The 23,802-nt window shown below is 39.2% G+C and overlaps 1 protein-coding gene across 1 annotated transcript in view; it reads right to left on the reverse strand.

The window, feature by feature from the left end:
- Inpp4b (inositol polyphosphate-4-phosphatase type II B) overlaps positions 1–23,802 on the reverse strand; it is a 939,536-nt gene that overhangs the window by 769,629 nt on the left and 146,105 nt on the right. The window contains exon 2 of the mRNA XM_008843442.3: positions 5,935–5,997. The gene's annotated coding sequence lies outside the window, so the exon portion shown is untranslated. The remainder of the gene's footprint in view (positions 1–5,934; positions 5,998–23,802) is intronic.

The raw sequence follows: 23,802 nt of genomic DNA on the forward strand, positions 1-23,802 counted from the left end.
GAGTTAAATAATTGGAACTCTTTTACCTTTGGATTATAAAATTAAAAATCCAGTAAATAACAGGGACCAATAACTTAATAATTAGATATTACATGGAAAATTACTTAAAACCCCTTTTATAAGACTCAGGTATAGAATTTGCTCATTAATCCAGCAGATTACACTGTGAGCTGCACTGCCAGTTATTCCCACACAAATGAGTGTGTTACCATGGGGACTAACTGCATTACGTAACCACTGAGCATCTCATGCAGTTCTCTAAGCAAGTAGAGGAAGAGCATCAATACATTATTGCCTTTGTCTTATCAATAGGAATTCTATAAGGTGCCACAGCAGCTAAGAATTAACCAAGAGAACTCATGACATGAAGCCATTTATTCATATCAGCTCCCTACCCCAAGCCACTCTGCACCCTGATTTCACTCTGACACAAATGCACATGTGTCCTAAATCCTGATATCTTTGGTGGTTTAATCCTACCAAAGCACTTAAACTTTGATGTTATACAAAACATTTCATTCTAACTATAGAAAGAATGGAATTTTGTTACTTTAGGTACACAGCTATTAAAAATGTTCTAACCACTCCAACAGCTATCAAAATAGGTGAACATCACTCTCAGGTCCAGCCTTGGCAGACAAAACAAAAATGAGGAGGAACCCAATAGAGGGATGCTTTTGGAAGCTCTCATCAGGAAATTCCAATGGACTCTCATATGAACATTTGAAATTTGTCCTGTTCTGACTTTTTTCTGGTTCTCCGCCTAGAACTTGTAATGCTAACTACTCTTTACTTCTCCTTCACATCTCATATTCACCAGTCAAGGGCTTTTTTGTTCCTCCCTATATAAGTGTTATGCAATTTGGGAGTCTTTTAGATAGACCCACAGAAGAGGTACCCCAATTGCCTCACCCTGTGTACCTGTTCAGCATGGAAGAAGCCAGAGAGGTCTGTGTCCCTATTCCCTATCAGCAATCTGGGTAACCTCTTCAGAGGATGGTGTGATAAGAATAAGAAGTAGGAATTGGCTAGTCAGTCAGGGTAAAAAAGACCCCAAAGAAAAGTAGCCAGTTTCATGGCTAAAAATCAAAATGTCCTTGGGCCTCTTAGCAACATACTCTGTCCCAAAGGCCAAAAATGAGAAAAGTATTTGGAAGCTCTTATCTAATCCCTAAAAGAGTTTAGGGTTACCTCTTTAGAGAGGTAATATTAAAGTAGCAAAAAGCCCCATTTAGGAAGAAGAAAGAAAGAAAGAAAGAAAGAAAGAAAGAAAGAAAGAAAGGGGTGCACTGGGATCTCGGGGCGCCAGCTGCTGGGCGTGGTGCCGGTCTCCCACATGCCGCTGGGGTGCACGCGGGTCCCACACCGCATTGCTGTGGGTCTCTGTTACCGAGGCTGGCCCGGTCGAGTTCCGCCCCAATTTCACCCATGCACTCTCTCTCTAAGTTCGGGGCCCGTCAGCTGCTGGGTCACGAGGAGAGGTACAGGGCGGCGAAAGCTAGGGTTCCGTGAGTCGATGACGGAAGGATAGCACCCCCTGGGGAGGCTGGATCGTAGGCAGTAAGACACAGAACTCAGCTTAGTCCGTGTTACAGCTCTTTATTCAGTGACTCTGCTCGGCTCCAAGTCCCGGTGATCCAGCTCCAATTAATTGGGGGGAAACCAGGATATTTATACCATGGGGGTGGTAGTAAAAACCTTAGCTGATAGGTGCTTTTAGGATGCCCCATTTACATGTGGCTGTAAGCTCCTGCCAGGCTGCCAGACTGCCTGAAAAATCACACAGGAAAGGCTGGCAGTTTCCAGAGCTGGAGGCCCTGTTTCTGTGGCGGCTACTTCAAAAGACGAGTCAGGAAGATGCCAGGGAAGCATCCTGCTGAAAAAGGAGTCTCTGCATTTGAATCCGAGCCCGTGGGCTTTCCGGACATGGAGAAACTGCTACTTTACACAGCAGGAGTCCCCAACAGAAAGAAAGAAAAAGAAAACATGAAGTTGTCAGAAAAAGTGGTGGGGAAATATGGGAGGTGTTGGAGGGGAGGGAGTGGGCATGGACATGATAACCACACCTTATATGCATGTAGGAAATTCTCAATAAAGTGTTTTTTCAAAAGTTAAAAAAATTGCCATAATAAGAGGATTTTCCTCCCTAATCCTAGCTCTTCCTCAACTGCATTCACTCTAATAAGCTTACACATCTTGAATAATCAAGTACAGTTAATAAATCGAATATATTAGTATGTAAGGACCTCTGAGAAACAATGACCAAAAGGCAATCAAATGACTGTGTCCTGGAAAGTGTGTTCTTCCCTCCTCCTGTATTTTCATCCTGACTCGTATGGATCCACACCCTCCTTGCTGCTTCCCCACCCAGTCCCTGTGTTTCTCTTTCCCGACTGCTCCATCATCCACTGACTCCCCTTCCACAAGCATTTGTCTACTGCTCATCTCCCTACAACCTCTCACTCAGCTCAGAATCACTCAGTTTAACTTCAGCTTCTCCCCAATATTCTCTGGGTATCCCCTCTTCAGGGACTCATAGTTACTCACACTCTGCAAAAAGCAACCATCAAGTGATTTCACTAATTTTTAAAGCTTTTGAGGTTATTTCCACACTCCACTCCTTCACTCCAGCTTCTCCTATCTCCCCCATCACTTTTCCCTCCCAATCATGCACTTTTTTAAACACACTAGTCTACTTAGTGCCACCAGTGTATGCATAGCTGTAGGACCATCTACTGTAGCATGGTCAGCCTATCAGTAGGAACATTCCTTAAGAAAGCTGACTCATGCTCTCCCAACACTCATCAAATGCTAATAGTGCCTCAGTTGGGGGTATTGTCCCAGGAGCCCCATTCCTTCTCCACATTTGAAATTTTATTTATCTTGATTTTGTGGGGTAACTATAGCTTCTATTAGCTCATGTCATGTCCAGAGGTCCGCATTTCATAAGACTTAACCCCATTCTCCAGCTGTTACATTCTTTCATCCCTCTTACCCAATGATCCCTGAGCCTTAGGGATCATTCCAAGGCTAAATTTTTTAATTTTTTAAAAAATATTTTAGCCAGACATGATGGAGCATGCCTTTAATCCCAGCATTCGGGACACAAGGCAGCAGATCTCTGTGAGATCAAGGACAGACTGGTCTACATAGTGAGTTCCAGGCCAGCTGGGACTACATGGAAGCCCTGCCTCAAAAAATATAAAAGATTTTATTTTTATTTTTAACTACATGTTTTCCAGTATGTGAGTGCAATGCCCCTCAACACCACAACACCACGTGAGAGAGTTGGATCTACTGGAGCTGGATTTATAGGCAGTTGAGCCACCTGAGAGTGGTGGGAACTGAATTCAATTTTTCTGCAAGAGTAGTGCAGGTTCTTTACTGCTAAGCTGTCTCTCTCCAGCCCAATTTTTAAGTTTCGAATTAACACTTTAGTGCTGATGACCCTTGGATAAAAGATCTACAATTTAAATATCCCCTTGGAAAACAGTTTTCTTAAGGAGTTTACATCTCCTTTGAAGAATTAATAAAACCCCAAAATAAGTAGAAACACATCCATCCACAATGCAGTTTAACAATTTATTTTGGATCAACTCAAAACCAAAGCTCAGAAACAAAATTTATACTGTTGTCCATTAAATTTAAAATCCTATATTTCAATCTTCATTTGTGTTTGGGGGATTCAATAATTAATCAAAAATAAAAACCAGGAACTGGAAAGAAGTTTCAGTGGTTGAAAGCATCGACTGCTCTTGTAGAGGACCTGAGTTTGGTTCCCTGCATCCTCATGGCAGCCTACAACCATTCATAATTCCAGTTCCAGAGGATCTGACACCCTCTTCTGACTTCGGGTATTGCACAACATGGGTGTACATATATACATGTAGGCAATACACTTATACACCTAAAATAAAATATTTTAAAAATAAAAGTCATTCTAAATTAATATGCAGCTATATATTTCAACTAATATGTACATATATCTAACATATTACATATTCACACACAGAGTGAGGAAATAGCTCTATAAGGATATTGCACACAACAGACAACAGATGTGTCTAGATCCTTTCACAATTCTAACTTGTCTGAAATTTTTCTGTAAAGTGTTTTACTATAAAAAGCTTTATTCGTAAAACACATACATTTTATATATCTTCATCTATACTGTTTGTTTTCATGAATATACCATTAGAATATTTGCATGAGTTTTCATATTTTTAGGACAACATATGTAAATAAATCACACAGTAATTTGGAAATTTAGCAACTAAATATGCAATCTGTTAAGCATAATCAGACATGCTATTCAACAACTGTATGATATAATTCAGTCTTTCCAGAGAAAATATGAATTTGATATGATAGTGTCTTCATAAAACTTGATGAAGTTTTCTAGAAATTTCTATTGAAATGTTTTCTCATATTCAAAAAACAGTATGTAAAACCTTCTGACTAATGCTTAAATAAAAGGAAAACTCTCGTCACTATATTCTGACAAAAACCTCATTCTTTTAGTGCCTGTCACTTATAAAGAGTGGAGTTGTTATTTTAAAAACTACCAACTTCTCAAAATCCTGTTCACATGTTAACATAAATGAAAAAGCCATATCAAAAGTTAATGATCATCTACAATTTTTTCATAACCTGTTCTATATTTAAAATTTTGCCATTCATTTATAAATATGGTGATCATCACAAATAATTTCCTTCTACTTTTCAAATACTAATTTACTTTTTTGATGACTCATTCAATGTTTAAAACCAGTCACTCCTAGTAACCTGCTTGTGGTACATTATTTCCTGATTAAAAGCAGAAACCGGAGCCAGTCCACCCTCAACAGCTGCATTGACCCCTTTGTCTGTTACTTTCTTTCCCAAGATTTCAGGGATCACTGGAAGAACGCCCTCTTTTGTTAAGTGTCTACACTGTGAATTGCATGCAAATATCCATCACCTCCAAGAAGTTCTCCAGAAAATCAAGCTCTTATTCTTTAAGTTCAACCCATGTTAAAACCTCCTATTGAGCTATACCCTAGGATATGGAGTCTGCTAATGTGTGGGTAGGTAGAAATGGGGCTGCCATTTCCTAACCAAGCTGTTCTCAGCACAGATCACAAACATGCATCTCCTCCCAAGAGTTTTACAAGCTTCCTTGCATGAGAAAAACTCCCACTTTAGTTACTCTGGATGTCAGTATCAGAATGCTATTCAGATGTCCCAGGAACTGAACTGACAGCAAAGCATGTTGAACTGGGAGCAACACATGTTGTCAAAGGGGATGAGAAGACAGAGACCCAGAGACCTGAAGAAACTACACCTGGCAAGAAGACTAATTTCCTAGCTGAAATGACTTCTACATCCGGGTCCATCATAGATTGCTAGGACTTAAGGCTCTCAGTCCTCAAGAGAGCATTGGTCTGGTTGACTGACTTTTACAGATATGAAAGATGAGGAAACAATGTTCCTGACTGGATTTCCAAACAGTAGTAATAAGCTTGCATGGGACAATAGAATTCGAAACCACTGGGGTTCTTGTTAGATAGTCAGGTTCCTCAGCTTCGTTGGTGAGAGATCAGACACTGAGGGGGCCACGCTCCACACCTGAGTGGTGTTTATGAACTCAAATGTTTGAGAACCAGGGTCTGAGTACTGCTTCTTGCCAGAGAACCATGGCAAAATTTGAAAAGAAAGGCCAACAGGAATGTTTTGTGCCTCTTAATGGTCAGTATAGAATGAAATTTGCCTCCTGTTGGCTTATTGGAATTTTTAGTTACACTGCTACTCCCTTGAGTTTTTATTTGTACATTATTCAAGAAACATAAAACAGGGATCTTAAACATGTGAGTAAAAAAAAGTCATCAAAGAAAGTCAATAGTTTCATGTATTTAAAAGACTGTGAAAATATCAATTCAAAATAAGTAATGCTACCTTGGTCTGACTTTTCATAAAACAGCACAGAGCTCCTGCCAGGTGACACCATTTCTTTGCGTTCTGTGGGCAAAGAAAGAGAAGATTAATAAAAACAACCTTTCTTTTTACTCTTTAAATGCTCCTTAAAGAAGATTCATTAGTAATAAAGGTCAGAGAAGGAAATCATTTAACACAATATTCAGCTCCATTCACCAGCTGCCTCAGGAGCCACTCGCTTTAAATGCCAAATAATTTCCCAAAAGGTCCTCTCTCCCCTGCAGCTGAGAACATGGGTGGCTGTGGCAGATCCTCAGCCCTGTTTGTTTTGGTTCTTTCCTCACATGGGAACAAGATTTGCACTTGGCAAGGAAAAGCATTAGCTTCCACCATTTCAAAAGACAAGATGTAAACCATGTTGGGACCAAACATTTTCTTGGAATACAACAGACTGAAATGGAATTTGCAATTATCTAAACTCACTTTCCTCCCTCTCCTAGTGAGTATGGGCTTTAAAATATTCATGAAATTCTGGGTCTTTCCACAGAAATCATAAGATGAGATATTGTGAGATGACTCTGTAAATAATTGCAGATTGCTCTTCTTATGAGATGCAATTTTAAAGCTTTTCTGTGCTGCAGACGAGGAGAAAAGTACTTTATAGAAGTCAGAAGTTGTGAAAATATATCTTATTCCCTCCCTGAGCATATAACAATCCTGAGGAGTATCCCATAAAAGATTTTACTGGATCATTATCTGAATGTTCAGATTGGAGGATAAGAAATTCAAGTCTGAGCAATAGCTTTCCAGAAAGAGCTGTCACATAGGCAGGTAAGAATTTTAAATTTACTCCTTAAGAAGCTATTTGACTGAAGGAATGTTAACAGTTAAAAGTAAAGTTGAATAATCAGCAATATCACCCATTACAAGAATAATCGTGTAACGGCAATCACTACAGCATCATACCAGCTGTAAGGACTTGGGTACGTGAATTATGCTCTGTGTGACTTTGTTTTCCATTTGTAATATAGGACTGAGCATTTGTCCCATTTCATAGAGTTAGTATAATGATGAAGTGAGATAAATACATATAAAGGGCAAAGGACAGAATAAAATAAGCACTAATAAGTGCTAGCTAGTATAATTATCAACATAGTTATTAGGATTATTAGCAAGTTTTTGATTAGGAGTCTTACTGCCTCATTGAGAACATCCTAGTGAGAAGCATGGTAGAATGATTAAATTCTCACATGCTGGATATAACTTAATTTCATTATTAATTAACCAAACTTTGTGATATGGGGCTGTAGAGCTGGCTCAGTTGTTAAGAGAACTGGCTACTCTTGGAGAGGACCAAAATTTGGTTCCCCACACCCACATGGCAGATAACAACAATGCAAATTCTAGTTCCAGGGGTTCCAATGCCCTCTTCTGGCCTTTATGGGCATTTCATGACATGGGTGCACATGCAAGCAAAACACTTATACACATAAAATAAAAATAAATAAATTTCAAAATCCCTCAGTGATAGCTAAGGAAATAGTCAATTTAAGACTTTGGCAAATAGGTAAAAATGATTGAAAAGTCTTTTTGGAGGGCGATTTGTAAGCTATCAACTGTGCCATTGCAGATGCTCCTCTTGATTTTAATTAAGATTTTCCACTGAAGAAGCCCCCAACACTGTGCTATGCTTCAAGATTCACTTAAAGAATTTGGACCTTGTCTGCTCTTGTGGACAGCCAATTCTACCCCCAAAACATCTATTGCAAGCCAGGACCTGACATACTTAAGAAAAACTGTAATGAACAAAAAGAAACTAAATACAAGTGCAATTTAATTACAGAAACAAATCTATGGACAGTTATGTCAAGAAATTGGTAAACACGTTATCATTAAATAATACACAATGTATTGAATTTACAGAATATGTTGAAAGAATAATCTGAGGAAATTAAATATGGGGCCATGAGAAAGAGTATTTTAAAAATAACCCAAAAAAATCAGTACACGGAGATGGCAAATCAGTTTCTTCTATCAACATTTCACAAAACGAAAGTCTTTGAAAAACTAAACCTACAACCACAATCATAGTTTGGGTGCTGTATGTCCATCTCTGAAAGTCCATGTGTGGAAGTCTTTGTTACCAGGCTGGTGCCATGGGGAGGTGATGAAGCTTTTTAGAAAGTGGGGTCTAGTAGACAGTTCTTAGAACATTGGGGTGTACCCCCCAAAAGACCAAGGAACTCTTGGTCTTCCTTTTTGCTCTTCCACTTTCTCTTTGTCTCCTGGTTCATGAGGTGTTTGTGACAGTCACGTTCCAGCCATGGTGTGTTGCACTTGTGAGAGGCAAAAGGCTATGAGCCACATTAGCTGGGACTGCTACTTCCAGAACTGTGAAGCAAGATAAACCTTTTCTTTCTTATAAGTTAACTGTCTAATGTATTATCTTACAGTGGTAAGAAACTAACACAGGCAGGTTCAAAATTTCAGGAAAGAAAGAAAAAATGCATTTAAGTAACTACAAGTATAAAAATTACAAAGGGCTAGAATACCATAAACATCCCCCACCGTGGTACACAAAGTACATGGTCTCAATTTCTTTTAGTATGCTCATAGCGTGTCTAAAGAAAAACAGAAGGCAACGTTGGAATGAAAACCAGCAAAATACAACCATTTCCAGTAACAGAAACGCTCCTAACGACAGATCAAGAAATATTATTTTAGCACTGAGGGGACAGGTTAGTGGATCAAAAAGGCACTTGACATGAACTGGAAAGACCTGAGTTTGGATGCCCAGAACCCATACAGGAAGCAAGATGCACCAGTGCAAGCATTCATAATGCCATTTTGTCTTTGGCTTCGGCAGAGAAAGGAACCGTCTCAGGTGGGGAGGGGTCAGACATGCGAATGTTGTCCTCTGACCTCTACAAGCATGCCATGGCATACACATGCCTTCATCTTCTCCCATGCATGCACACTTGTGCACACACACACTCATCACATCACACACATTACATTACATTCACTCACATATCACATCACATAAACACACATATCACATCACATATATGTATACACACCCTACACACACAAACATACACTCACATACCATACCACACACATACTGTCAAAAATCATAAACACATCACATCACACAAAAATATTTTAGACTTGGAAGCTCATTCTGTCTTTTTTGAATACATACAGTGTATATTAGAAATAAAACTAGAAAAGGACTTTGTTTCAATCAGAAATCCGTAACTCCAGGTGTAAGCACCAGATAGATCAAAAACTGTATATCTGTTGTAGTTTTAAAATATACCTTATTCCAAAAAGATTTGTTTGTTTGTTTGTTTGTATTTTAGTCTTTTTTAGGCAGGGTCTCCCTGTAGCACCAGCTGGCCTTGAACTCACAGAGATCTTCCTGCCTCTGTCTCCTGAATACTGGGATTAAAGTCTCGAGCCATCACACCTGGCCCAAAAGATATGTTAACCATCTACCTTGATACTTCTGAATGTGATCTGGTTTGGAAATGAAATCTGTTTGTTTTATTTTTTATTTTTTACTTTTTTATTGAGCTTTTAAAATTTCATACAATATTTACTCACATCCAGACCCCCTCCCCCGACACACATCCCCCTATGCACTGAACCCTTTGCACTCTGCCATACATGCTAAGTCCTATTCATTCAGGTGTTTGTACCCAAATGTCCTTCAGTGTAAATGCATCCACTGGAGTCTAGTCAGCTCATCCAGTGGTCATATACAAGTCATAATCTCCCTCACCCATCAGCAACCAGTCTCAAAGAGGTTTCCATTTAGCACTGACCCACCACCTATTTCTCACCTCCCCTTTGGGCCCTTGTTTAATTGTCCTACATTGGATGCCACCTCTGCTGCAGGCACACATGAGCAAGCCTCCATTGGCCTGGAAGCCTCCACCTCATCCATTCATGAACGATCCTGGCTCTTGTAATCTTTCCACCTCCTCATCTGCAATGGTCCCTGAGCTGTGGGTGGCTGTGGTTCCATATAGGAGTCTCATCCTATACCCTACAGTCTCTTATTCTCCAAAACGTGGCCAGTTGAGGCCTTCTGTGTGTATCACACTCTGATGTACATGAAAGCCTCACTGGTGAGTTGATGGGTGCATTAGCCCCCTCTCTATCCCTTATTCCACTCTGTTCCTTGAGCCTTCATTGCAGGAATTTGACTTTAGATGTGTCACCTAGCATCGGGCATCTGCCAGGTATGTGTTCTCTATGCCTGACCAGATTATGCAACTCTGTGGTAGCCTCTATCTGTTGCAAAAAAGAAGTTTCTTTGATGAGTGCTGTACAGCATGTTATTCGCTCTAAGGGGTGTCTCTTCTATCTCACACTGCATTCCCTTCCAAGCAGCTCTTAGGTATACATACACATTAATGTTCAGACTCTCTACGTGCATTTCTCATTGGGTTTCTAGGGCATCACTTTTCCCTCTAGGTTTCCTAGCCTCCTGAGATTCATTCATCTCTACTCTTTTTTCTCCCACCTGGCCTCCCTCCCTTCCTGGACACAATGCCCCCATTATTCTCACTCCAGGACATTCTACTCCATACCGTTCTCTAAGCTTGGCATGACTCAATTCATACATGCTTCACGCCTGTCTGTCCTCCCTGAGCATATGGTGCTCACTCTGTGTGTCGTTGCTTAGAAAAGGGTATGGCATAGATTGTCCTGGAGACTTCAGAGAGTTTGATGCTTTTAATTCCTTGGCCTTGGACATCTACCCTCTAAGTGTCAGAAAATAAATCTCTTGTTCTAAAATGCTCAGTTTTTGAGAACTGGTAAGAATAACTGTAGGAAGCAAACAAAACATCATTTCAGTGGCTGGAATCAAGCCTCTACCTAGACTCTGACTACTCGAAGACTTAAAAATGAAGTTACTTTAATTCACAGAACACATTTATAATTTAAAAAGCAAAACATTCAGTTGCATATGAAAACTTTAAAGTTTAGTCTCCCATTCAGAGCTAGAATTTGAAGTTAAGCAGAAGATAATAATCAATGAAGAGGAATTTTTTCCCATGTTTTTCCTTAGCAACTGGTTATCCCCATATCCTGGTGCCCCTGGAACATGAAATTAGAATAAAAGGGGAAAGTGGAGAGAAGTGGAGAAAGATGTTACATTCTGGCCGCCACAACAAGAGACTCAGGATCTGAGGCTGGCATGTGTTTAAAGATGACTGTCACCCACAGGTGCTTTTCCAGGTCACTCAATGACACCCCCCCTCTGCCATCTGTATACCCATGAACTATTGTAAACCTGGCTTGCAGTGTCTCATTTTGTCATTATCCACAGCCCCAAGTGATGCATTTAGTTTTTGTCTACTGAGATTATTTCAACTTCTGGGCATTTCTTAGGGGTGATGCATCAATCTGAGAATCTCTTACACTCATTGGCCACATGTCTTCCCATTGAAATTTTAACAAGCTCCAGAAGTAAGTGCAGTTTGGCTGCTCACTGGCTCATCTCTTGGCTTTTAGTTTTATCAGTGTGCTGGATAGCTTCAGTTATCAACTTGACACATCTGGGTAGAGGGAGCTGCCGGGGGTTCGAACCAGCAACCCCTGGGGATGTGATGATTGGGGATGAGTAAGCAAGCTGTTCACCAGCCCACGCCGCCCCAATTACCCGGGGACACTCAGATGCAACAGGGAGTCTCGTCAAGCAGGGACCCATTTGTTGCGGGTGTTACAAAGCTTATAAAGGTACCTGGAAACCGCCCTCCCTCCGAGGGTGTATCTTAAGGATGGTCACATGCTGATCATGCACACCTCAGCACTGCGGAAGTATTCTTCAGACTTTCAAAGCAAGCCAGGCCGTGCCCCCCAATAACTTCCTTTCTGACCTATGCAAGGTGGGGCCTTTAGGTCCCCACATATCCCCCTTTTTATTTTTATTTTAAGGCCAGACTAACTTTATTTCACAGGTTACCCACCTCATAGGTGGCTCCCTGAGGAGAGATGGCTATCTCCTTCCTCTAATCTTATGCATTTTTGCCTGTCTTAGGTTGTGTCACCTCTGATCAAGCCTTGCCCATCATTGGATCATGCACCTGGCCATGTGTGTGTCCTGTCTTAGGAGTACTTGTCATGGGACATCTTACCCGTCTTTGGATAAAAATTCATCATGATTAAAGGCAGCCACGTGGGTAATGCCAGTCCATGGCAGTCTTAGTCTCTGCCTAACTCAGTTAGCCAAGCATGGGCAACTGGAGGGGGTCCTGGGGGAGTCCGTAATCATGAGGAGGTGGGCTGTGGCATTTCCAAGGGTCCTCTGTGGCTGAATTATCTGGTAAAGACACTTAAAGATAAGCATTACCAAGAGAAACAAAGCAAATTATGGGGTAGGACAAGTTGAAATACTTCTGAGACCGTGTACCTTTTAGCCAATCACCCAGTTGTAGAGGCTGACTGGCAATGAAGCCAAGGAACTGGGTCTTTCACCTAAGATGGAATTTTGTCTCATGACCTATTGTCCATGGACTGTCATGCTAGTCAGTCGGATCAGCCTACCCACTTAAGGTTTTTCACAGGCACCCATATGGGGTTTGAATCTCCTGTAGGGTAGACACACCCAAAGCCTCAACCCATGGTTAGCAATGGATCTGGTCCTTTCCATTGCCCAGTAATGGGATCCTTCCATCTTACCCGTACCTCAGGTATCTGCTCCTGTCATCCCCAATACTTCTGAAACCAGGATTCCAACTGATTTTTTTGAAAATTAAGAACATTAATGGTGAATAAGGCCATACCCAGCTGTTGGTGGGGGCTCATTCCCCCTTTTTGTTTTCGTAATTGAATTTTTAGGTTTTGATGGTTACGTTCTATAATGGCTTGACCTTGGGGATTGTAGGGAATTCCTGTATTGTGTTGAATTCCCCAAAGTGAGAAGAAATCTTGTAAATTTTTACTCACAAAACATGGTCCATTATCAGTTTTAATTCTTTGGGGCAATCCCAACATAGCAAAGCACTGGAGAAAATGAGACTGAGCATGTTTAGACTTCTCTCCTGTATGAGTGGTAGCCCAACAGGCATGTGAGAATGTGTCAATGGACACAAAAATATACTTAAGCTTTCCAAAACAAGAATAGTGTGTGATATCCATTTGGCACAAGGAATTGGACTTGAGTCCCCTGGGGTTTACCCCTGGCTGTTGCAGAGGCGGTACCTGTAAGCCATCTTGTCTGCCTCTGCATTGCCTTGGGATAAAAGCCCAGGCAATCTTTGGTGCCCCCCAAGATGCTGTAAGAAGATAGGGGCTTTTCTCTCTTTAAGGAATGTATGAGTCTGAATACTGTCAGAAAACAATGGCCATGAGTTCCTTGAATTGAGCTGCTTTTGGGTTTTTCCACATCTTCCCCAGTCAGTGAAAACATTGTAGGCTTTACTAAGGGCTCCCTTGGCCCGGGATTTGGCAAGTGCTGCTGCTAGCAGGGCTGTAGCACTCAGGGGCAGGGTGGTTCCCTGCCCACCCACCTAAATGAAGGGGTGGGGCCCCTCCCAGAGCCACCTTCCCCCGGGCCTTTTCAGCCCATTGCAGCACACTGCCAAAGGTGATTTTGTTTGTTTGTTTTTAAATGTGCCCAGAGGCCACTGCCATCGGTCACCAGCCAGGGGGTGGTCCCGCCTGGCTTTCACGGGAGCCCCTGACTCACACATGCATTAGTTCAAGGCAGCTTTCGCTGCTGACCCAGTGTGCTCTGCTCCACCCCGCCCTTCTGCCCGGGAGGCTCTGAAGCTGGCCAGGGCACACCTGAGGTGCCACTTATTACTTTGGCTGCTTTTGGTTTCACTTCTGTTGCATTTCTGCATTCTTCCTCAAACTCTTCCCATGATTCCCATGTATCCCCAATAAAATCATTAGCGCCAAGTAGCCAGGGAGCCAAATGAACAGGCTCTGCCCAGACCTTTTGAGCATCCAATACCCTGCTTTTAAGCATATCTCTCAGCACTTTAAGTGCCGGGTCTTGAAACTTAAAAGTTGCGTTACCCATTTTTAGGGTCTTGATTACCCCAAACTTCCTCCAATTGGTCCCAATCCATTTCCCTTCTTCCTTTCATATTTCTTTTCTTCTTTTCACCTTCCTTCAAGCACCACACTGGGCACCATTTGCCAGAGGTTCGAACCAGCGACCCCCGGGGAGGTGATGATTGGGGATGAATGAGCACGCTGTTCACCAGCCGACACCGCCCCCATTACCCGGGGACACTCAATCACAATGGGGAGTCTAGTCAAGCAGGGACTCATTTATTTCAGGTGTTACAAAGCTTATAAAGGCACCTGGAAATACTCCCTCTCCCCGTGAGGGTACATCTTAAGGATGGTCATGTGCTGATCATGCACTCCTCAGCAGTGCAGAAGTTTTCTTCAGACTTTCAAAGCAAGCCAGGCTGCGCCCCCAGTAACTTCCTTTCTGACCTATGCAAGGTGGGGCCTTTAGGTCCCCACAGGGAGCCTCAATTAAAGAACTGTCCCCATTGGATTGGCCTGTGGCCATGTCTATAGGGCATTTTCTCCACTGTTGAGTGCCCACTGTGGGCAGGCCACACCAGGGTAGGTGGTCCTGTAGTATATAAGAAAGCAGGTTGAGCACAGGCTAAGGGAGCAAACCCAAAAGCAGAGTTCCTCCATGGTCTGTGCTCCAGGTTCCTGCCCTGAGTTCCTGTCTTGGCTTCCCTTGATGATGGATTGTGAGCTCTGAGCCAAATAAAACATTTCCTCCCCAAGTTGGTTTTGCATTCTCATCACAGCAATAGAAAGTAAATAAGACAATCAGAAACCAAGGCATTGCTTCTACCCTCTCTTCAAAACTTCAAGAGACAAAATTAAGCTTTCCACCATATCTCCTCAATAGCTAGCACTGAGGGGAAAGCACCCTACACCTTCCTTCCACATGGGCATTTCTAGTATACTTTCATCACATTCCAAATAAATATTTCTGTAGTCTCCAGATCAAAAACACTTATAATTTAGGGATGTAGTAGTTATCAAATCAGTTCTCTTCTTTCTAATAGAGAATTTCTTCAAGATGATCTAGCTCATAAATCACTTTAGTATCTGATAGCTACTGTTTTAAGAGATCAATTTTTTAAACAATTTTACATCTTATGAGATTATTTTTCACAATTCTCGCTTATCTAGAGGGGCAGCAACTTGAAGTTGCATGTCTATTGGATATATTGTTATTTAGTTTTCTGAACGTTCCGTGAATGTAATGCTGTTCCTCAATGGTATCCTTCCTCCTTTATCACGCAGAGGCCTGAGAGGCTGCCACGGTGTTCTCATTCCTTTCTTATCAATATCTGCTCCATCTGGTTGTGGTTCAGTTCTTACTTTTCAGCACCTTCCAAATTTACCACTCTGTCAAAACTTTAATGCTCACTTCTCCACAAAGTGGTCCCCATGGATTTTGGCCTCAGTTGGTTGTATCATTCACTGACATTTACAGCAATAATAATCAATGCCTATCATTTATATTGCCTTCTTGAATTTTCTTATACTTTTTTGTCTCTCTAACTACTTAAATTCCTCAGATACAGTTATATATTGTGCCTATTGCTGATCCTCTTTACTGCTTAATTTAATAATCCATGCATAAGAAGCTCCATAGCAAGTATATTCTGCTTGCTATAGATTAAAATATCTATTGATGCAAATGAAACAGAGTACTTACATTGGAATAAATATATTATCATGTCTTATGACAGTAACTGCTTAACAATTCCTTACTTTTGTCATATTAATTATTTAGAAACCCCTATTAGATTAAAAAAAGAGAGAGAAGAAAAAGAACATGAGAGAGGTTATGTCATCAAATGACAAGGATGCTGTTACTTGGGAACATACCCAAATGCAGGGCTTTGTATTTGTCTGTTTGACCTCACTTTTCTGCCAGGGATAGCATTTGCCTCAAGGAGAATTAAAACTGAGAGAGAGAGAGAGAGAGAGAGAGAGAGAGAGAGAGAGAGAGAACGATTTCAACATCTGGCAACAATTCTGTATCCATAAAAACATTAGCCTTAAGGGCCAGACGTGGTGGTGCACACCTTTATTCCCAGCACTTGGGAGGCAGAGACAGGCGGATCTCAGTGAGTTCAAGGCCAGTCTGGTCTACACAGTGAGCTCCAGGACATCTGGGGCTACAGGGAGACCCTGCCTCAAAAAGATCCCCCCCCCAAAAAAACACATTAGCCTTAAATATTAAGCTTCCCATAGAGAGAAAACAATTTTGGGGTTAAGATTTTAGTTTTTCCATAAAAATATTAGAGGGTACAGAACTGAATCATGGGGTTCTTTCTGAAAACAAATAAATGATAAGACTGTTACACAGGACATGATTTCAATCCTTTGGGTTCAAGAGCTAATGATACAATAGGTCTGGAATATTCTCCAAAGCCCCATGTGTAGCTATTTGGTAGTTATTGAGAGTGACCTTGAAGAAGGAGTATCAGGGAACTAATGACAGTAATTTCTCTCTCTCTCTCTCTCTCTCTCTCTCTCTCTCTCTCTCTCCATCTCCAGCCCTTTTCTCTCCTTTCTGACCACCATGAGGTGACACTTCTCTCCTCCTCTACCTCAGATTCCTTGTCATGATGTGCTCTTCTGCCACAGGCTCAAGAAACTCTATAGACTAGAACTTCTGAAATAATTAAATCTTTTTTTCTTATAAGTTGATTACCTCAGGTATATTGTCACATTGATGAAAACCTGACCAACACAACTTGAATGGGAAAGAGGAAGACTAACAGAAGAGGAAGAGTTCAACATAAAGTTTTCATTTCCCTTCTCCCTAAGTAAATGCCCATGGAAAATGACATGAAGACAATAGTACCACTGGAACTAGAAAACTGAGTTTGAGGGCACAGATTCCAGAAAAGTAAAGATTCTCAGAGAGAAGAAGCACTAGGCACTTAATTGCATTTAGTGCATCATGGGAGCAGTAGGGTGTATGAGAGGAGGGATGCAGCTGAGACAGAATTCCATCATCTCCACAGCTAATTCATGTATTCCAGGGAACACACATGCTCTCAAGTGCCCTGAATAGGGGATACTGGAGCACTGGGCAGGCTTGGTACTACCTACAGACCTCCTTTGGAGTCCTGTTATTCTCCGAAGCAAAAGATCAGAGAGGAGAGAGCAGAAGAAAAAGAAAAAGAAAAGGCCAATTATTGGCCCATCACATAAAATAGAATGGAAACTTATATTTTCCAAAGTCACTGCTTTGAAGATAAGGAAACTAGAGACCAGAATGGCAGACTTAGTTCCTCAAATGTTGTGCATGACGACAGAGAAAAGACAATCATTTCATACCATCTACTCCTATGTTGATATACTTTCCCAGACTCTCTTGAGTCTGAATTTCATTTTCCCCTTGAATGTAAGTTATATTATTGCTCAACATTTAAAAATAAAAAGTTAAATTTTATTTTAAATAGAAATGTCAATGAATATAATAATTATAATTGATTTCTTTTAATGAATCGTGGAATATATTTAAAGACAAGATAATAATAGAATACATAAAATGGTTAAATTTAATTAATAAATTTAGCAGTATACAATAAGTTAAATTATGCAATAATCAATAAAAACAAGATGCTATTAACCTTAGAGTAAAAAAATCTATATATATGGAATAAGTTTAATAAGAGATGTTCATAACTTCTATATCAAATATCTACAATGGACACAAGTGAAAAAATTTCACCATGCTCATAAACTGGAAGGCTCAATATTATGATGTCAATTCTCCCAAAACTGACTCCTGTGTTCAATATAATCACAATCAAATTCCTAGTCATACTGGTTTTGGTAGTTCTGGTCTTGCATATAAATTTTAACAAACTAACATTTATTCAGAAGCATACAGGGTCAAGATTATCCAAGTAAATGTTAAAGAAAAACAACTTGAAATGCTTAAATTCACACATTTCAAAGCTCATTATAGGGCCAATGAGACAACTCAGTGGGTAAAAATATTTGCCATATAAGCCCAACCTGACCTGAATTCAAATACCTTGAACCCAGGTAAAAGCTGGATATGGTGGTGTACATGTGTACTCCAGGAGGCAGAGACTGGAGAATCACTAGGAAGCTTACAGATTAGTAAACCTGGAGTACACAGTGAAAGAGCAAGTGAACATGCCTCAAAACAGGGTGCAAGGTGAAAATACACTCCCAAAAGTTGTCCCCTGACCTCCACATACATGCCATGGTACTCAAGTTCCTACACTCACATAACATATCACATACTCACCTGCATACATACCATACACACAAGTGTGTTTTAAACTCATTTAAAGGTTTTGTAATTAAGAATATATGTATATTTGGGGGGCTAGAGTGATGGTTTAGTGGTTAAGATCACTGAGTGCTTTTGCAGAGGACCTGGATTCAGTTCCCAGCACCCACATGATGATAAACAACCATCCATACTCCAGTTTCAAGTGATCCAATGCCCTCTCTGGCCTCTTCAGGCATTGCACAACCCGGGAGCACTTACATACATGCTGGCAATACACCAATAGACAAAAAATAAAAATTATGAATCAATTATTTTTAAAAGAATATAATTATAATTAAATTATATATCTATATTTTAGATACATTTTAGATAAATGATAGATATATGATAGAAGATAGATGATAGATGATAGATAGATAGATAGATAGATAGATAGATAAATATTCTAGAAACAAACCCTCACAAATATATAGGATGGAGGATTGAAATATTTATTTCATTAATAAAATGAAGATGTCCAATGAATTATCCATTGGGGAAAGAAACCTTGACTCCTATATGTACAAAGATCAGCTCCATAGGGTTATAGAACTAAGCTTTTAAAATATAAAGCAAGAAGGCACCTTTAAAAGAAAATATATTTTTTAAGGGTATAGTAATTTCTTAGTCAACATTCAAATGATACCATCAAAGGAAAGCCTTAAGAATTTTTTTTGCTTTTAAATGAAATAATTACATTTATCAAAAGATGTCAAGAAAAAAATTAAATGGAGAGCCATGGAATGGAGGTATACTTCTAACACACATGTCAAATGACTCGTATTCAGAACATATAATCTGAATTTTCAAAATTCAATAATAAAAAAGCAGACCACTCAATAACAACAATGGAAAAATATATAACTTAAAACCACAAAAGAAGACATTCAAAATCTCAACAGAGCTATTACAAGAGCCTCAATTTTGATAGTCCTTTGAAATTCATGTCAAAATCATGCTGTGTGACTACGAAAAGAAAAATGCAAGACTGGAGAGATGGTTCAGTGGTTAAATACACCGGCTGCTCTAACAGAAGACCCAGCTTCAGTTCCCAGCACCCACATGGTGGCTCACAACTGTCTGTAACTGTACTGTCAAGGGATCCAATGTCCTCTTATGGCCTCTGCAGGCACTGCTTGCACATGGTGTTCATACATACATGCTGGCAAAATATTTGTACATATAAAAATAAAATATTTTCAAAACAAAAAAATGCCCCTCAATTTATAAAGCAAGAAAGTTAACGTTGGGAATGAGCAAGGGTGTAGAACAATGGTAATGCTGCTGGGGGTAGTGGTGGAATTGCTTAAAAATAGTTTAGTAGGTACTAATTTACCTAAAAAGCAGTTAGGAATGCCTGGTTGCTATGAAAATCCTCTGTCAACAGAACATATTAATAAATTAAAATTTATTTATATAACACTTGTATACTAATGAGAAAGAACAAACTCCAATTACATGAACAGTGTGGATGGATGGCATAGACAATGGTAAAGGAAAGAAATCACATGCAAGGATATTCATACCATGTGATATTAGTTCATACCTGGCCAAATGGTATCGTCTTCAAAATTCAAATAGTAAATATTTCTCTACCGAAATGATGGCATTTAGACACAGGTCTTTAAGGAATTAAAGAAGGTATTTTGCTTTTACAAAGTTTAAGTTTTTTGAGGCTATTGTTAATGGGAGGGTTTCCTTAAATGATTTTTCTGATTATCATTGGTACATAGAAAGGCTACTGATTTTTGTAAGTTGATTCTGTAACCTGCCACTTTACTGTGGAATTGTGGGAAGTACTGACTATAGATCTTCTTTGAATGTCTGGTAGAATTCTGCTCTGAATCCATCTGAGCCTTGGCTTTTTTAGTCTGATGTTTGTTATTTCTTCTCATCTACTAGGTTTGGGGTTGGTTTGTTCTTGCCTTCCCAGAGTCTTGAGTTGTACTGTTAAGTCATTTATATGTGCTCTTTCTGGTTTTTTAATGTAAGCACTTAGAGAAATAAACCATCAATATAAGCGAGATAACTACAGAATGAAACTTCAAGATAGCCCACGAGCAAAACATTATTCGTTAGAGCAAGCCATTTTCCATAGAGCAAAGAATACATGCTACTCAATTTTAAAGCAGATTTGCATATACTTAGCAGTACATATGTTTGAGATTTTCTTTAAAAATCTGAGTAACCTTAGTGAAGAAACAGATTGCCAGTGTGATAATCTCTGAAATATTGCCTTTGAAAATACTAAAAATGGTACCAATTGGATTTCTGCATAATATCCCTTGCATTTTAGCCTATTAAATAATTATTCCAAATACAAACAATACAAATACTTAGAGTTATAGGAATTTAGAAAAATCAAACTCAAATTGCAGAAGGAAAACATGAAGAGAAAGTAGAAATATGATAAACATCTATTTGCCTCTATCTACAATCAACCTTTTCCTTTGTGAATCATAATTGGACAGCATAAGTGTCACTAATGAAGAGCCACAAAGGTAATGACTAAGCCCCAGGCATTTTGAAAGGTATGCTTAATCCATACCAGAGACACTCAGAAATAACAAAGGCAAGCTCTATGCTTAAAGCAGAGCAAAAAGTTGAATGTTAGGATTAATTCAATTCCTGCCTTGCATCCTATTTTTTAAATATTCAAACCTTCATGTGTTTGAATTCAACACCTTTCTTTAAATACCCTTGATATCTGTGAAATATTGCCCCAGCACTCCTATAAATATCAGAATTCTTATATACACAAGTCCCCTATATAAAATGGCATAGTATTTACATAAAACCTACATACACCATCCTGTATACTTTAAATTCTCTCTAGATTACTTGTGATACCTAACACAATGCAAACAGGTGTAAGTAGTGCTATATTGTGTCATTTAGGGAATGACAAAACTCTGTACATGTTGGGCAAAGAGACAGGTTTCCACCAAATAGATTCTATTTGCAATTGGCTCACTATGTGAAGGGAACCCAAGGATGTAAAGCATGCTCTCCAGTTCCACTAATAAATTCATTTCCTCAGTCATAATTTGTTCTTTGTTGTTAACTGAAAGAAATAGGGAAAAATGATATATGAAATTTAACAGCAATGTGAAAACAGAATTTTAGTTTTCTGAGAACTTTGAAAAATATGGAAGTCTGTATTATTTTGAAAATGACTTCTTACTGTTCTTATAATAACAGAAACAGTATTGTCAAATTCAAGTCACTGTTCTGAGTTGCTTTCTCTCTCATTTACTGCCCCTACCAAGCTTCACTGCTAAGGCATGCATTATAGATGAGGAAGTTAGAGCAGTTTGGTTACCCTAAGTTGCCTGAGTCACAGAGCTGGTGAGCAAAGATAAGATTTATCCCCTCACTCCTCTGCTAAGCTAACATATCTTTGTTCTTTCCATGTGAATAACTGCTATTGTGAAATATATTCTGTTCTTATGTCTTATTACAGCATATTGCCTCCTACTGTGATTTATCCCATTTTACTTAAATATATGACCTCAAAAATGTTTTTATTTTGTGTGTGCCTTTGCTATTTTTCAATATTTTCAAGCATTAATTAAAATTATTAATGAATTCATTAATTTCCATATCAATTATTCAATGAAGACGTGCTATCTTGAATTTAGAGTGCACTCTGTCCTGAGAATTCAAGGCAATTTATCCTTATCATCCTATTTACTTCTTTATCTTGAAACACAACATATATCCAACATTCTTCGTTATATATTATATATAAAATATTATATATATATATTCGTTACTTTTTCTCACTTTCTAGCTCATTTTCCTAGTCAAATAGGCAGCATCTAGACCCATTGTACTCAAAAACTAATCCACAAATCATCAGTGTCACCATCCCTCACTGGAGGCTCATTAGAAACAACCCAGACCACGGAGTCAGATTCCTCATTTTCCAAGTACTGCAGATGAGCTGAAGGCATATTGAAGCTTAAGAAGGCTGTTTACATGATGAACTCCTCTAAATAAAGGGCTTTCTTAATCCTTTTTCCAACTAATTTACTTTCCTAGGTTCTGTATAAGATAGTTTTATCAATTTTAGCACTAAGTTTTCTGGCCTATTAAAATTACTAGAGTGTTTCACTATCCCTACAGCTGTTTCTGACAACAGTATTACTAAAATTTACTTATTTCATCACTGAAGACTTAGAAAAGTTTCTCTTTCATAGATATGTTAAGTTCTAAGTGCTGTCTGAAAGGTTTGCTGTTTTTAAGCCTCTATATTCTCTATAGGTGACACAAATGTGGTCAATTGGGAATAGTGACAACTGACCGGTCTTAGTTCTTCTGTGTAAAGGCTGCCCTTATAAATGTCTATAAGAATTCCTAAGTTAAAAGAGCAACAGCAGAAGAGCTATTGTTTGCTCAAAATCCTATATAGTCTTATGTCTAGTACAGCAAAATGCTGGTCTCAGTTCCCCCGTGAATCCTTCTGTCTTCCTTAGTTCTCAGGTATTCATCTATAAGTAGCCCTAGGGGTTTCTTGGTTTTTGTATAAGTTGCCCTAAAGATGTTCTATAAAGATAATTGAATAGTGATACATGATCCTTGATTCTGGCTAGAATAATTATCAGCAACAACCAAACATGCAAATACATAAAACCCTCAAAGAATAATAGCCACATTGTATGCCAAGACGAGCTTCAAAAACTGGATATCAATGCAGGAAAATCAATCTTATTTTACTCTTTAAATTAAGATAAAAGTCTGTGTTGTTGTTGTTGTTTTAACTATTTAAATGGAGTATCAGTATTCAAATTTTTAAAAGATTATGATTTATTTTTTTGTCTTTTTGAGGCAGGGTTTCCCTGTATCCCCAGCTGTCCTGGAATTCACTATGTAGACCAGGCTGGCCTTGAACTCACAAAGATCCACCTGCCTCTGCCTCACAAGTTCTGGGATTAAAGGCATGCGCCACCATGCCAGGAAAAATTATGATTTTTATAGACTTATCTCTTTGCATTGAATATTGAAGTTTTCCAACATATGAGCTAGCTAAAATAATCCCTAAAAGATTTCAGGGTTACATCTTCAGAGGGGGCAATGTTAGAGTAGCAAAAAGCCAAGACGGAAAGAAAGAGAGAGAGAGAGAGAGAGAGAGAGAGAGAGAGAGGGAGGGACAACAGATGGATGGATGGATGGATAAGAGAGGAAAAGGAAGGAAGGAAGGAAGGAAGGAAGGAAGGAAGGAAAATGAAGTTGTCAGAAAAAAATGATGGGGAGATATGGGAGGTGTTGGAGGGGAGGTAGTGGGCATGGATTTGATCAGAACACCTTATGTGCATGCATGAAATTCTCAATAAAGTTTTTTTAAGTTAAAAAAAAAGAGTACTGATTGGCTTGAGAATACAATATTGAAAATAATTATTCAAAAGTTCACCAATATGAAAGTAAGGAATGTTTGAGTTTAAGTTGGGCACTATAAGGTAATAAAAGTCATTACTAATTATTTTATATGTGGAAACATTTTGCAGTTGTGTAAGGTAAATATTTGTGCTGGAAAAAAATGCTAGCATACTGGC

This window comes from Nannospalax galili, unplaced genomic scaffold (genome assembly GCF_000622305.1).
Source record: "Nannospalax galili isolate Female #2095 unplaced genomic scaffold, S.galili_v1.0 scaffold359, whole genome shotgun sequence".
Taxonomy (NCBI): Eukaryota; Metazoa; Chordata; class Mammalia; order Rodentia; family Spalacidae; genus Nannospalax; species Nannospalax galili.